This window comes from Colobus angolensis, unplaced genomic scaffold, assembly GCF_000951035.1.
Source record: "Colobus angolensis palliatus isolate OR3802 unplaced genomic scaffold, Cang.pa_1.0 Scaffold419, whole genome shotgun sequence".
NCBI classification, from domain to species: domain Eukaryota; kingdom Metazoa; phylum Chordata; class Mammalia; order Primates; family Cercopithecidae; genus Colobus; species Colobus angolensis.
The window spans coordinates 2,450,378-2,464,452 of NW_012117588.1; positions in this window are offsets into that span (position 1 = coordinate 2,450,378).

Genomic DNA, 14,075 nt, shown 5'->3' on the forward strand with positions numbered 1-14,075 from the left:
TGCATGCCAGTGCACTAAAGACTTGGAAACAAACTATGGGAATGGTTTCAGTTAACTCCGTGTTCCCCAAACCTATTTGATATTGCAAACCTTTTCCCATAAAATTACTATTAACAGCCACATGGATTTATTTTTTACAACACAATTTGAAAATATGTGTTGATATTTCTGAAGATATTTCTTTCAGAGGTGGATTTGTATGAAGTCACTCTCTGGATGTATTGAATACGGGTAAGGAGGAGGCAAATCAATTGGCAACATTGGCAGGTGGGGAAGCTTCTGGACATCAGCCATGAGATCAAAATGAAAGAGGGCAGGGTAGACTAAAGCCTGGTGTGCAAAGCAGGGACTGGGAAAGCAGGTCCAAGAATGGCCTGAGCTTATTCTTGCCAGTTAATGTTTAAAGGGGACAGTGACAGGTTATTTTTCTTCACAGGAATCACATAATCAGCACCTGTAGGGAATACCCTTCAAAGATGACCCAAGAGCTTCTGGTCAACTGCTTTCCTTTGGCGGTTTTTTTTTTTTTTTTTTTTTGAGACGGAGTCTTGCTCTGCCGCCCAGGCTGGAGTGCAGTGGCCGGATCTCAGCTCACTGCAAGCTCCGCCTCCCGGGTTCCCGCCATTCTCCTGTCTCAGCCTCCCGAGTACCAGGGACTACAGGCGCCCGCCTCGTCGCCCGGCTAGTTTTTTGTACTTTTTAGTAGAGACGGGGTTTCGCCGTGTTAGCCAGGATGGTCTCGATCTCCTGACCTTGTGATCCGACCGTCTCGGCCTCCCAAAGTGCTGGGATTATAGGCTTGAGCCACCGCGCCCAGCGCAGGCTTTCTTAGCATTTATACAGTTTCCTTTACAGCGCGATTATAAGCCCAGATTAGGGAAAATGTCTTACCATTTATTAATTTGCCTCAATATTTTGTTCATTCATCCAATAAATCTTTATTATGCCACTACCGTGTGCCAGACAATGTTCTTGGTAATAGAGATACAGCAGTGAACCAAACCCAACGAGGTTCCTGTCCTCATGGAACTTACATTCTTATTGGGTAAACAGATAATAAACCCAATAAGCTGAAATATAAGAAATATTAGTGGCAAGTGCTATAAAGAAAATAAAGTGGGATAAAGGATTAAATAGCACACCAGAGACAGAGGAGACACCTAATACATATTGATTATGTATGACTTTTGAATCGCCTCAGTGATTTTCTGAACCCCTAAAGAGAATGTAACAGGGGGAAAGTGCCACTGTGGCTTGCATAGGTGTGATCATTTTTTAAATGGTGACAAAACCTCAAAAGTGGGGAATACATTGATGCCTTGTCTCTGTTATTCATCAGCAGGCAAACATTCTATCTGCAACTGTCAGAACTACGTATTTATCACAGTTCCTCTTGCTATTAGCGTCTTCAACATGCTGCTACCTTCCCCACATCCTCCTACCCATTACCCCCTTGTAATTGCTGCAATAATTTCAGATTAAGATGTTAAAGTCCAAAATGTTTGTGAAAAAAATTGGCAAGCTGTCACCTCCAAATACCCAGCTGAATTGCCAAATGAATAATAATGCACAAATGCTTGCTGGAAAAATAATAAATAAAAGCTTTTTGTTGTGTAATAAATCCTTTTCTATAAACCACCCGAGGAAACTGGCTCTAGGCTTATCACATTTTCCTCCAAGTAAGCGGGCCATTTTATTTCATTCTTTTCTACACTTTATTTTTTTCCAAGAGCTGCTGTATGGTACTACCCCATTGTTCTTCATGAAATATGAATGCCACAGGAATGTATGGGGAAAGATGCCAGCTACATGGCTGTTGATAGGAGCCACTAGTGACTAGAATAAGTGATTAGTTCAGAAAGTGGCAGCCGAATGGGAAGTGTGCATTGTGGGAAGACAGAGTTATTTTATTAACCATTAGCCAAAAGAGAAGACTTAAAAAAAAAAAAAAAAAACTCTGAGGGGCTGGATTTAAGGGCATCCATCTTGCCCATTGCAGAGCAGCTCTGCTCATGAGAAAGGGGAAGAACAACACAAACCACTTGGGCTGGATTTGGATATTCGTGGAAGGCTCCATTATGTTTGGGGCAGACCGTGGGCAAAGCTGTACCCAAGAGCTCATTGTCACATTTGCGGAATTGGCAAGGCGTGACAGATAATTAGGCAATAACTAACACTCTACATATACCACGTTATCTATGTATATAGGATTGGCACATATGTTGTCATCTCGTTTGATTCATCAAATAATCCTAGGAAATGAGATGATTCTGCCTGTCTTAAAGATGATGCCATTGAAGTTTAGAGATGTTAAGTAATTTTAAAGTTACATAGCCAGCAAGTGGCAGAGCTAGAATTCAAATCCAGGTCTCTCTGACTCCCTAGTTGGGGCTTTAGCCACTTTTCAAAGTTCCCCACTCTTCTTTCCCAGATTCAGAGAAAGAGGCAGAATCTGGCAATAGACAAGCTACATCCTCCTCCTCTCCACTGGCCCCATGCTCCTACAGGAGGCAAGCATTGCTGAGCCATCAAGGCCACTGACATTGGGTGAGGCCAAAGAGTTCTGGGTGACCTGCTCATCACCCATGGGGCAGGTTCACCTGCAGCCACAGTACTGGTATCCTCAAAGACACAAAAGACCTCAGACAAAGATCTAGGAAAGTTTAGCATTGAAGAAAAGTAGATGTTAGACAAAAACGTGGAAGGCCAGGTTGAAAATTCGACTAAGGAGAATCATTGATGGTTAATGGAGTGCTAGAGTTAATGGTGGGGAGAAAAGAGGATGGTAGGAACCTGTCCTAAAGAAATGTTTAATAATAGTTTATTGGAAAAGTAACTTCGGCATGGGGCCAATAATTGAGGTTTAAAAGTATACTGTACAAAAACAAAACAAAACATAGTGCACATGAGAAGTGAGACTTCCGGGTAGAAAACAGGAAGTTCAGGCTTCTGAAATGAGACATCAGGACTGGTGCATTGTAAGTCAGGCTGGCAGCCAAATAAACAGCCAAGGAAGGTGGGTGGGAGACACTTAAGCTCCACCTTCCTTTCACCTGATTGGGCCTTGAGTGGCTGGGGGTGGGACTAAATTGACAGATGGGCATTATCTTGGCTGTATGGAAACCAACCAGAATATGTTTTGAGGCACATTCCTTCCTTCCTCCTCCCAGATAGTCTATGTGCTCTAGTTTCCAGAGCCTCCACCTCTGTGCCATGCTCAAATCTTTCCTTCTACTCTGAGTCCTAAAAACTCCCCAGGTCTAATGCTAGTAGAAGTCCTTCTTCATTGCAAGAATTTCTCTCCACGTTAGCAAGAAACAAACACTTGATAACTAAGTCATACTACTGGAAGAACGATGAACGTCTCCTTACTGCCGATTAAGTTAACCTTCCCAATGACTTGTTTTCATTTTTTAAATAGAAGCTTGTTAAATCAAAGGAATGCTTTCCTAATAGTGGGATTATAGAAGAGAAGTTTTTTGAGAGTGTGGTGATAGGGCAGGAAACTGAGGTGTAAATGGGGTCCCTTAAAACTATTTGGTCTTCTTGTTCAGATTTTGATTCAGCTCATGTCTATCAAGACTTTAATAAGCACCAAGCCCCAAGCTGCTTGTCTTCCTCCCCACCATGATCAAGGTCTGGAGGACAGAGGTGGTTTCTTGAAAGTGAGTAAATGTTTATTTCATATGGTTTTCAACAAGACTAAATAGGGGGGAAAAAAAAAACCCTCAAAGTCCTTTTAGTGATTTCTACAGTGCTGAGAATTACAGGCTTTTTAAGTCCTTGTCCTCTACGGTAGAAACTGCCTACTCATTCCAATTGCCTGATGTTTGCTAATTAAGCATCGTTAAAGGAAGAAATTAACTCATTTGCTAAATGCCACCTAAGTTTCTCTGTACATTCAGAAAAAGCATTAAATCCAATCCTGAGACTGTAATTTCAACCTAATTCCAACTCTTGCTTGCTTTAGGGATCAAAATAGTTATGCTGCAGGTTTACTAATATCAACAGTGGCATCGATGACAATAACGAATGATGACCCTGACACTGATCATGATGCTGAACGCTGTTTATGTTACTTTTTAAATCCTTTGTTTCAAAAGCTACCAAAAATTCTCCACATTTTTAGAAATCTTTTATTGAAGCATCATTAGTATAATTTCTGATCAAATAAATCCATTGCTGAGATGTTCATACAGTATTCTCTGTGCAACACAGAGACGCAGAAAATAATAAATGAATATAGATAAGAGTCTGATATAGACATTCAGGATGAGATACTTTTTAATTGAGAAAATAATTGGACAGATTTTCATTCATTGCACACCTGTTTTCAAATCTATTTACTGTATTTGTCATCTCCCTTTCTCCTTCTCTCCATTGTCCTGCTGTCTTTTTTTTTCTTTTCTTTGGTTCTCGTCTCATCTTTCACTCTCCTTTTCAGCAAACAAATCAGGGAAAGAAACAGCCTCCTAGATAATGAATTGTATTTTAAATTTGGTTTGTTTTCAGGGACTGTAGTCCCGACTTAATGTATCAAATGAAGCTCCAGGCTTTAATCAAGGAAAGGAGGCCATCAGGAAAAAGAAAATCAACTCTGCAGGTTGGCTGAAAACAATTTGCGTTTTGGGAGCTGTGCATTAGGGGCGTTTGGTCCAAGCTCTTTCATGGGGAGATAAAATGAAAATGATGCGCTTTATTACTTTAAAAGTCATACCCTTCTAATAACAGGGAGAGTAGGAAGCTTTTCTGATTTATTCTGCTGAACCATCACTATCTGGAGTCATTTGCACTCATGGACCACTGGGAGAACATTAATTGACCAAAAAGAGGTTGCTGTTATTGTCGAGGCAGCATTGTGTATCCTCCTGAAATGGCTGATCCTGACCTGGGCTCTTGACTTTGCCCCCTCAGACTCTAGCTTTCATAGGACTGGATGGATTTACTGCCAGAGGTCAAGTAGTGCCAGACTGAAAAGCTTTATCAATTCCAGAACCTCACTGAGTACCTCCTACTAGGAAATTTGAATGTGAACACCTTGGTAACATCTCAAACATGCACTTGTGAGCCTTTGCCTATAATTCAAAGCAAACCGAAAAAGAAATTATTCCCACTGTGTTGCAAAAATTGAAATGGAAAAAGAACTGTTGATTCTAATTCCTCAACCTAGGACTTTAGATGTCAATAAAGATTGCAAAGAATAAACACCCACTGAGTGCATCCCAGAAACTTAATTGTTTTCTTGCTATTTAACATTTACAGTAGTAAGAGTGTGTTGGCACTGCTGGGCTCCTTTAAAGAGCCATGCCTGAAGTCCTCAGTGTACCTACAATGATGGCTGCACATTAAGGTTAGGAATCCAGGAATACTAATATGGAAAGTAAATTTGTTTTTCCCATTTCTTTTCTGTGCTGCCCTAGAAAGATCTTATACCTCTTGTCCTTTAAGGTAATAGCACTAGTTCCCATTCTTTTGGGTTCCATGTATATTATGGCATCCACATCTACTGTTAAAAAAAAAAAAAAAGGAAGAAGGATTTTGAGGAAGAGCATAAAGGAAAGGGGGTGTTCGAAAAAGAATATGCTTCAGGGCAATTGGGGGTTGCCTTCAGAGCAAAAGGGAGATTAGAGGAGAGGTGGGAGGGAGATAGAGAAGGATTTACCTGATGAATAACCCAGAACTTGGAAGTGATTCTGGGTAGATCTCTCAAAAGAGGAGGAAATTATTATATTTAAAAAGTGGGTGGCCCTTGAAGAAGAATCATTTGAACATTCAGAAGCTACCTGGGTGCTGAATCATTGCTCTTCTCACTTCATTTTTGCAAGAATGAATAATTACACATTCGCCCAATTGCCTGTACCCGGGAATGATGTAATGAAGAACTTCATTTTGTTATATGCAGGACTGACCCTGGCTATGCACTGGGGCATCTGCTGCTCCTTCAGATTTATCTCTCATGAAAAGAAGACATTCATATAGCCAACAGACACATGAAAAAATGCTCATCATCACTCGCCATTAGAGAAATGCAAATTAAAACCACAATGAGATACCATCTCACAGCAGTTAGAATGGCAATCATTAAAAAATCAGAAACAACAGGTGCTGGAGAGGATGTGGAGAAATAGGAACACTTTTACACTGTTGATGGGAGTGTAAACCAGTTCAACCATTGTGGAAGACAGTGTGGTGATTCCTCAAGGATCTAGAACTAGAAATACCATTTGACCCAGCCATCCCACTACTGGGGATATACCTGTACCCAAAGGATTATAAGTCATGCTGCCATAAAGACACATGCACATGTATGTTTATTGCAGCACTATTCACAATAGCAAATACTTGGAATCAACCCAAATGTCCATCAGTGACAGACTGGATTAAGAAAATGTGGCACATATACACCATGGAATACTATGCAGCCATAAAAAAGGACGAGTTCATGCCCTTTGTAGGGACATGGATGAAGCTGGAAATAATCATTCTCAGCAAACTATCGCAAGAACAGAAAACCAAACAGCACATGTTCTCACTCATAGGTGGGAATTGAACAATGAGATCACTTGGACACAGGAAGGGGATCAGGTCCTATTGTGTAGGGGGGAGGAGAGGGATAGCATTAGGAGATATACCTAATGTAACTGACGAGTTAATGGGTGCAGCACACCAACATGGCACATGTATACATATGTAACAAACCTGCACGTTGTGCACATGTACCCTAGAACTTAAAGTATAATTAAAAAAAAAAAGACAAACACAAATTTATACCTCATGGATATGACCTACCCTTTCCACACCCAACTTTGCTGACTATATATAAAGCCAAAAAAGAATAGGGGTCCTAGTTACCCGAGGTCTCTGTATGTATGGGAAAGTTAGGGGTGGAGGGAAACTTGGCCTTATCTCTATCTGGGGGCTGCTGAATGCTTATCACACCCACAAGGGAGGGTCAGTAGCTAATGACCCCCATGTTAAAAATAAAAAACCAAAACCCTAGAATGTTAGCCCATGACTTGCCCTACCTTTGCCTTCTGTTCAGGAGGGATTTAATTCTGCTTAAAGTAAATGGCAACCACACAACCTGCCATGTTTTTGGACCCCTTGGTCACCTAATTTTCCCATTAGGCTTCAGTCCTGTTGGCACAATGAGGCTGGACCCTGAGAAGCCACATGGGCTGGTGTGAGAGAATGGGAACCACAGTAAAACATGCATTTTTGGGGAGACTCAACGACTCAGAGCGAGCTTATTGCATCTTAGAAAGTTATAGGAAAGAAGGTTTATATTCTGTAGGTTAGTTGGAAAGTGGGGGAAGAGGTTATAAACTGGGAAGTCAACAAATTGCTTTTGAAAAAATATTTGCTGAACATTTTAAGGCATAGGTTTCTGAGAGTAGGGTGAGTGTTTTTATTTCTTCCCAGATACTCTGCCTTTAAATGCAGATCCAGCTGTCTACTGTATGTAGTCTGAGACAAAGGTTAATTTCCAGTGCTTGAATTACCCACACCACTTATGGCCCTTATCCTGTAGGTGGAATTTGTGAAACATCCAAATAGTCACCTGTCCTGGAGCTAAGGTACCTGCCCTGATGAGGGAGACAGGCAAAACAAGGTCTGCCCTCTTCCTGTATGTGAACACCTGAAAGCATCACCAGGCAACAATTTGGAGAATGTGTGGGTGAGGGATGAATGTTTTGACCCCTTTAGTTATTTCAACCAGAGCAGAAAAGAAGGACCCATGGCAACATCCAATTACAAACATCTATGTTCTTATTTGAGACTGATAGCCATGCTTTTTCTTAATCTTTGATAGAAACATATTTCAAAAAGCAAGCACACAAAATTCTGTTTTAACAAAGAACCTTTAGAAATAGTGTAATTTTCTGAAATAACTTTTCATCGCAGGAACTTGAAACATTGTGTTTTTCCTCCGTAATCAGATAGGATGATAACTGGAATGAACTCATAGCCTTATTATTCCTTGCTCATAAGAGACAAAAGTCTGTTGATCCAGTGGTTTCCATGGGGGGAGAAAAATTCCTATATGGATATGTCAGGCAAGTAGGCCTTAAGACACCCTCTATCTCAATCCTGAAGACAATTCATTTAGTGCTAGAAAAATCACCTCATTGCCACCTCTGCACCTTGGGATCTGCGTGCATAATTGCTCAGAAAATTATTAGGATAAACACTGATTCACTGTTAGTCTGAAGCTATACAGCCAAATTTAATATAAGATTCAAGGTTTTTATTGCCAGGGTTCAAATGCTAAAGTCACATTCCAATTTCTGTTAAATTAGAGAGAAAAAAATAAGACTTAGTATTTTCTAAAAAGTTGGAGGAAGGAAACAGATATGGCCTAAGGCCTTTTTATCAAAGCAATTAGGTTCAGCTGAATATGGTAGAAAATCCAACGTGGCTTAAGATAAGGATTTTAATTTTTTAGCAGGAAAAGGATGTCTAGGCAGGTAGGATGACTCGAAGCAGAGTGGAAACCCAGATTCTTTTGTCTTTATGTTCTACAATACTTAGGGCTTGATTTCTATCCTGAAGGTCATATTCTAGTCACAAAATAGTCACTGTGGCTCTAGCTAAAGGCAGCGGTTCTCATAGTGTGGTCTCCAGACCAGCAGCCACAGCATCACCTGGGAACTGGTTAGAAATGAAAATACTCTGGCCGCACCTCAAACCACCTGCATCAGAAATTGCTGGGTGGGACTCGCTGGTGTTTCGAAAAAAGGTGCCCACCCCACCAGCCGAGGCACCTCCCCTGAAAGCCCCACCAAATGACTTCCAGATACTTTTCCCTGCACCCTACCCCAGCCTTCCCAAACCTAGAGATGTTGGCTTTAGTTGGGCACATTGTCACTGTCAGGCCTCTGAGCCCAAGCCAAGCCATCGCATCCCCTGTGACTTGCAGGTATATGCCCAGATGGCCTGAAGTAACTGAAGAATCACAAAAGAAGTGAAAATGCCCTGCCCCGCCTTAACTGATGACATTCCACCACAAAAGAAGTGAAAATGGCGGGTCCTTGCCTTAAGTGATGACATTACCTTGTGAAAGTCCTTTTCCTGGCTCATCTTGGCTCAAAAAGCTCCCCTACTGAGCACCTTGCGACCCCCACTCCTGCCAGCCAGAGAACAAATCCTCTTTGACTGTAGTTTATCTACCCAAATCCTATAAAACGGCTCCACCCTTACCTCCCTTCCCTGACTCTCTTTTCGGATGCAGCCCACCTGCACCCAAGTGATTAAAAAGCTTTATTGCTCAAAGCCTGTTTGGTGGTCTCTTCACACGGACGCGCATTGACATTTTGGTGCCATGACTCAGATTGGGGGACCTCCCTTGGGAGATCAATCCCCTGTCCTCCTGCTCTTTGCTCCTTGAGAAAGATCCACCTACGACTTTGGGTTCTCAGACCGACCAGCCCAAGGAACATCTCACCAATTTTAAATACAGTAGGCAACCTCTTTTTACCCTCTTCTCCAACCTCAACCTCTTTCTCCTTTCAATCATGATGCCCAAAACTTCAATCTTTCCCTTCTCTTAATTTCAGTTCCTTTCCTTTTCTGGTAGAGACAAAGGAGATGCCTTTTATCCATGGAACCAAAACTCCGGCGCTGGTCACGGATTCGGAAAGACAGTCTCCCTTGGTGTTTAAACACTGGGGAATGCCTGCCTGATTACTCACCCACCTTTCAGAGGTGTCTGACCACAAAGGGACGCCTGCCTTGGTCCTTCACCCTTAGCGACAAGCACCGCTTTTCTTGGTGAGCGGGGGAAGCATCCCCGACTCCTTCTCTCCCTGTCTCTACCCCTTCTCTGCTTTTCTGTGTAGGGGGGAGTGGGCAAGGACAGCCCGACCTCTTACCTCTGCGCCCCAATCCCTTTCCCGCTTTTCTGCAGGGTAAGAATCCCTCAACCCCTTCTCTCTGTGTCTCTACTCTCTCTTCTCTGGGCTTGCCTCCTTCACTATGAGCAAACTTCCACCCTCCATTCCTCCTTCTCCCTTAGCCTGTATTCTCAAGAACTTAAAGCCTCTTCAACTCACACCTGACATTGACCTAAAACCTAAACGCCTTATTTTCTTCTGCAACATCGCTTGGCCTCAATACAAACTTGACAATGGCTCTAAATGGCTAGAAAATGGCACTTTCGATTTCTCCATCCTACAAGACCTAAATAATTTTTGTCGAAAAATAGGCAAATGTCTGAGGTGCCTGACCTCCAGGCATTCTTTTACACATTGTTCCCTCCCTCGTCTCCGTTCCCAATGCAACTCATCCCAAGTCCTCCTCCTTTCCCTCCCGCCTGTCCTCTCAGTCCCAACCCCAAGCGTCGCTGAGTCTTTCTAATCTTCCTTTTCTACAGACCCATCTGACCTCTCTCAGTCTCCTCCAGCTGCTCCTCGCCAGGCCGAGCTAGGTCCCAATTCTTCCTCAGCCTCTGCTCCCCCACCCAATAATCCTTTTATCACCTCCCCTCCTCACACCTGGTCTGGCTTACAGTTTAATTCCGCGACTAGCCCTCCCCCACCTGCCCAGCAATTTCCTCTTAAAAAGGTGGCTGGAGCTAAAGGCATACTCAAGGTTAATACTCCTTTTTCTTTATCCGACCTATCCCAAATCAGTTAGCGTTTAGGCTCTTTTTCATCAAATATGAAAAATCCAGCCTGGTTCATGGCTTGTTTGGCAGCAACCCTGAGACGCTTTACAGCCCTAGACCCTAAAAGGTCAAAAGGCCGTCTTATTCTCAATATATATTTTATTACTCAATCCGCTCCCGACATTAAATAAAACACCAAAAATTAAATTCCCGCCCTCAAACCCCACAACAGGACTTAATTAACCTCGCCTTCAAGGTGTACAATAATAAAGTAGAGGCAGCCAAGTAGTAATGTATTTCTGAGTTGCAATTTCTTGCCTCCACTGTGAAAGAAACCCCAGCCACATCTCCAGTGCACAAGAACTTCCAAATGCCTGAACAGCAGCCAGGCATTCCTCCAGGACTGCCTCCCCCAGGAGCTTGCTACAAGTGCCAGAAATCTGGCCACTAGGCCAAGAAGTGTCCGCAGCCCAGGATTCCTCCTAAGCCATGTCCCATCTGTACGGGACCCCACTGAAAATCAAACTGTTCAACTCACCTGGCAGCCACTTCCAGAGCCCCTGGAATGCTGGCCCAAGGCTCTGACTCCTTCCCAGATCTTCTAGGGTTAGCAGCTGAAGACTGACATGGCCCGATTGCCTCGGAAGCCTATAGGACCATCACAGATGCTCTAAGTAACTCTCACAGTGGAAGATTCCCAGCCATATGAAGACACCCTAGCTGGATGATCAGTTCTTGTTAAGAATCTGACCCCTCAAACTCTACAGCCTCAATGGACTGGACCCTACTATAGTACCCCAACTGCCATCCACCTGCAGGATCCTCCCCACTAGGTTCACCGTTCTAGAATAAAGCTGTGTCCATCCGATAGCCAGGCTGATCCCTCCTCTTCCTTCTGGAAGTCGCAAGTACTCTCCCCTACTTCCCTTAAACTCACTCGTTTTTCTGAAGAACAGTAACAACCCTTATGAGCCTAATGCATCCCTTCATTCTATCAGGTCTGTTCGTCCTTACCCTACTTTTTGCAACAGGGCTTTACGAAGTCACCCCCACCACTTGGACCGATCCCCAAAAACTAGTCATCCCTACTATCTTCTGTCTAATCATACTCCTATTCTCCGTTCTCAACTACTTACAAATGCCCTACTCTTGTTTACACTGCCAGTTTACACTGTATCTTCAAGCCATCACAGCTGATATCTCTTGGTGCTAGCCCCAAGACGGACGCACATGACAGTCACCAACAATGTGGAGATTCTGTTAGTAAAGAATAGACACTTGGTAAGCAACTAGCAGAATCATAGCAATAAAGCGCAGGGCTAAGCACATTTTCATTGTCGATGAAAAGAGTCAAACTGTAAAATATTTGAAGAGATTTATTCTGAGCCAAATATGATTGACCATGGCCTGGGACACAGCCCTCAGACGGTACTGAGAACATGTGCCCACTCAAGGTGGTCAGGGTGCAGCTTGGTTTTATACATTTTAGGGAGGCATGAAACATCAATCAAATATGTTTGAGAAATACATTGGTTTGGTCCAGAATCAATAGAAAGGAAATGTTCAGGTTAAGATAAAAGATTGTGGAAACCAAGGTTTTTTTTTTCTTTCTTTTTTTTTTTTTTAAAGACAGAGTCTTGCTTCATTGCCCAGGCTGGAGTGCAGTGGCATGATCTTGGCTCACTGCAAACTCCTCCCCCAGGGTTCAAGCAATTCTCCTGCCTCAGCCTCCCGAGTAGTTGGGACTACAGGTAGGTGCCACTACACCTGGCTAATTTTTTTATTTTTAGTAGAGGCAGAGTTTCACCATGTTGGTCAGGCTGGTCTTGAACCCCTGACCTCAGGTGATTTGCCTGCCTTGGCATCCCAAAGATCAAGGTTCTTTTGCAGTCTCATAGTGGCTGCCATTAGAGACAATAGATGTCAAATGTTTCCTCTTCAGACCTTTAAAAGGTGCCAGACTCTCAGTTAATCTCTGCAGGATTGGGAGGGCCTGGAAGTAAAAGATCTAGCTATGTTAATGGAGATTCTTTACAGATGCAAATTTCCCCCCACAAAGTATGGCTTTGCAGGGCTATTTCAAAATATGGTAAAGAAACATGTTTTGGGGTAAAATATTTTGATTTTCTTGTCATGTAATATTATGCCAGAGTCAGATTGGAAAGTAAGTTAAGATATATAGAGTTAAATAAAACTCATCTGATGAGAATTTGTGGTTTGTAGGGCATGACTCCCCAGACCCCTTAGGTAGGAATTTGGCAAGATAAGAAAAAATTAGAGCTTAGTCTTTATCATTATTGTTTTGAAATCAGGTATATTGGTGGTCAAACAAATTATTTTGGTGGGTAAATTATCGTATGCTTTCAACTTTTAATTTTGTACTGTGCCAATAATATCAAATGTCTGTGTAGATTATGTATGGTAAGATGTAATTCAACTGAGCAGGAACACTCAGTGGACCATTTATTAGTAACAGGAAATTTTTTGAAAGTTTAGTAACATTTTCTCTATGTTGAGCATTTTATATTTTTCAAACGTAGGAAAAGTGGATAATCAAATTCCTAGAAATTTCTCTTGTTTTAGCCTTGCTCTGTCACACAGGCTGGTGTGCAGTGGTGTGATCTCGGCTCACTGCAATCTCCACCTTCTGAGTGGCTAGTACTACAGGCATGTGACACAATGCCCAAGTAATATTTTTGTATTTTTAGTAGCTACAGGGTTTTGCTGTGTTGGCCAGGCTGGCAAACTCCTAGAAATTTCTACTTTTGGATGTTTATTCACATGTAGTCAAATATTGTTAATATAGTCTCTATATCTTTAAATGAACTAATTGACTCATGAGAACTAAAGATAACTAAATTAGAGTAAAACCAGTGTCTAACTCATCAGAATACTCTCCACCTCCTCCACCTTTCTTGTCAGTATTCCACTTTTAAAGAGCCCAATGACAAAAAATGATTAGCCTATGCCAGGAATTTAATTAAAAAATTAACTCATTGATCAGAATAGGTTTGTTGTCATCTTGTACTTCTCTATGTACAGGTACACGCCTATATAACATAATTCATTGTTCACAATTGCCTTCAGTTGAGTTTACCAGGGTAGAGACTCTGATAGTCTAAGATTTGTGTGTAGGAGTTTTATTGGTTAGTGCTCTCAGGATCAACACTTGAGTAAAGTCCAATTCCTCACTGTGACCGACAGACCCTACAAGATCTGGCTCTGGATCACTTCTTGGTGTTACCCCTAACCTCTCAATCCTCTCCACCACTGCTTTCTGCTCCTTAAGCATGTTGAGTGCCTCAGGGCCTTTGCACATACTGTTCCCTGTCCTGGACCATGCTTCTCTCTAGATAACCATATGGCATGCTGCCCCTTTCCATCCTATGTTTGTTCAGATGTCACCTCTGCAGAGAGGCTGTTTTGATCAGCCTTTCTAAAATAACTCCATCATATAGTTTCTTCATCT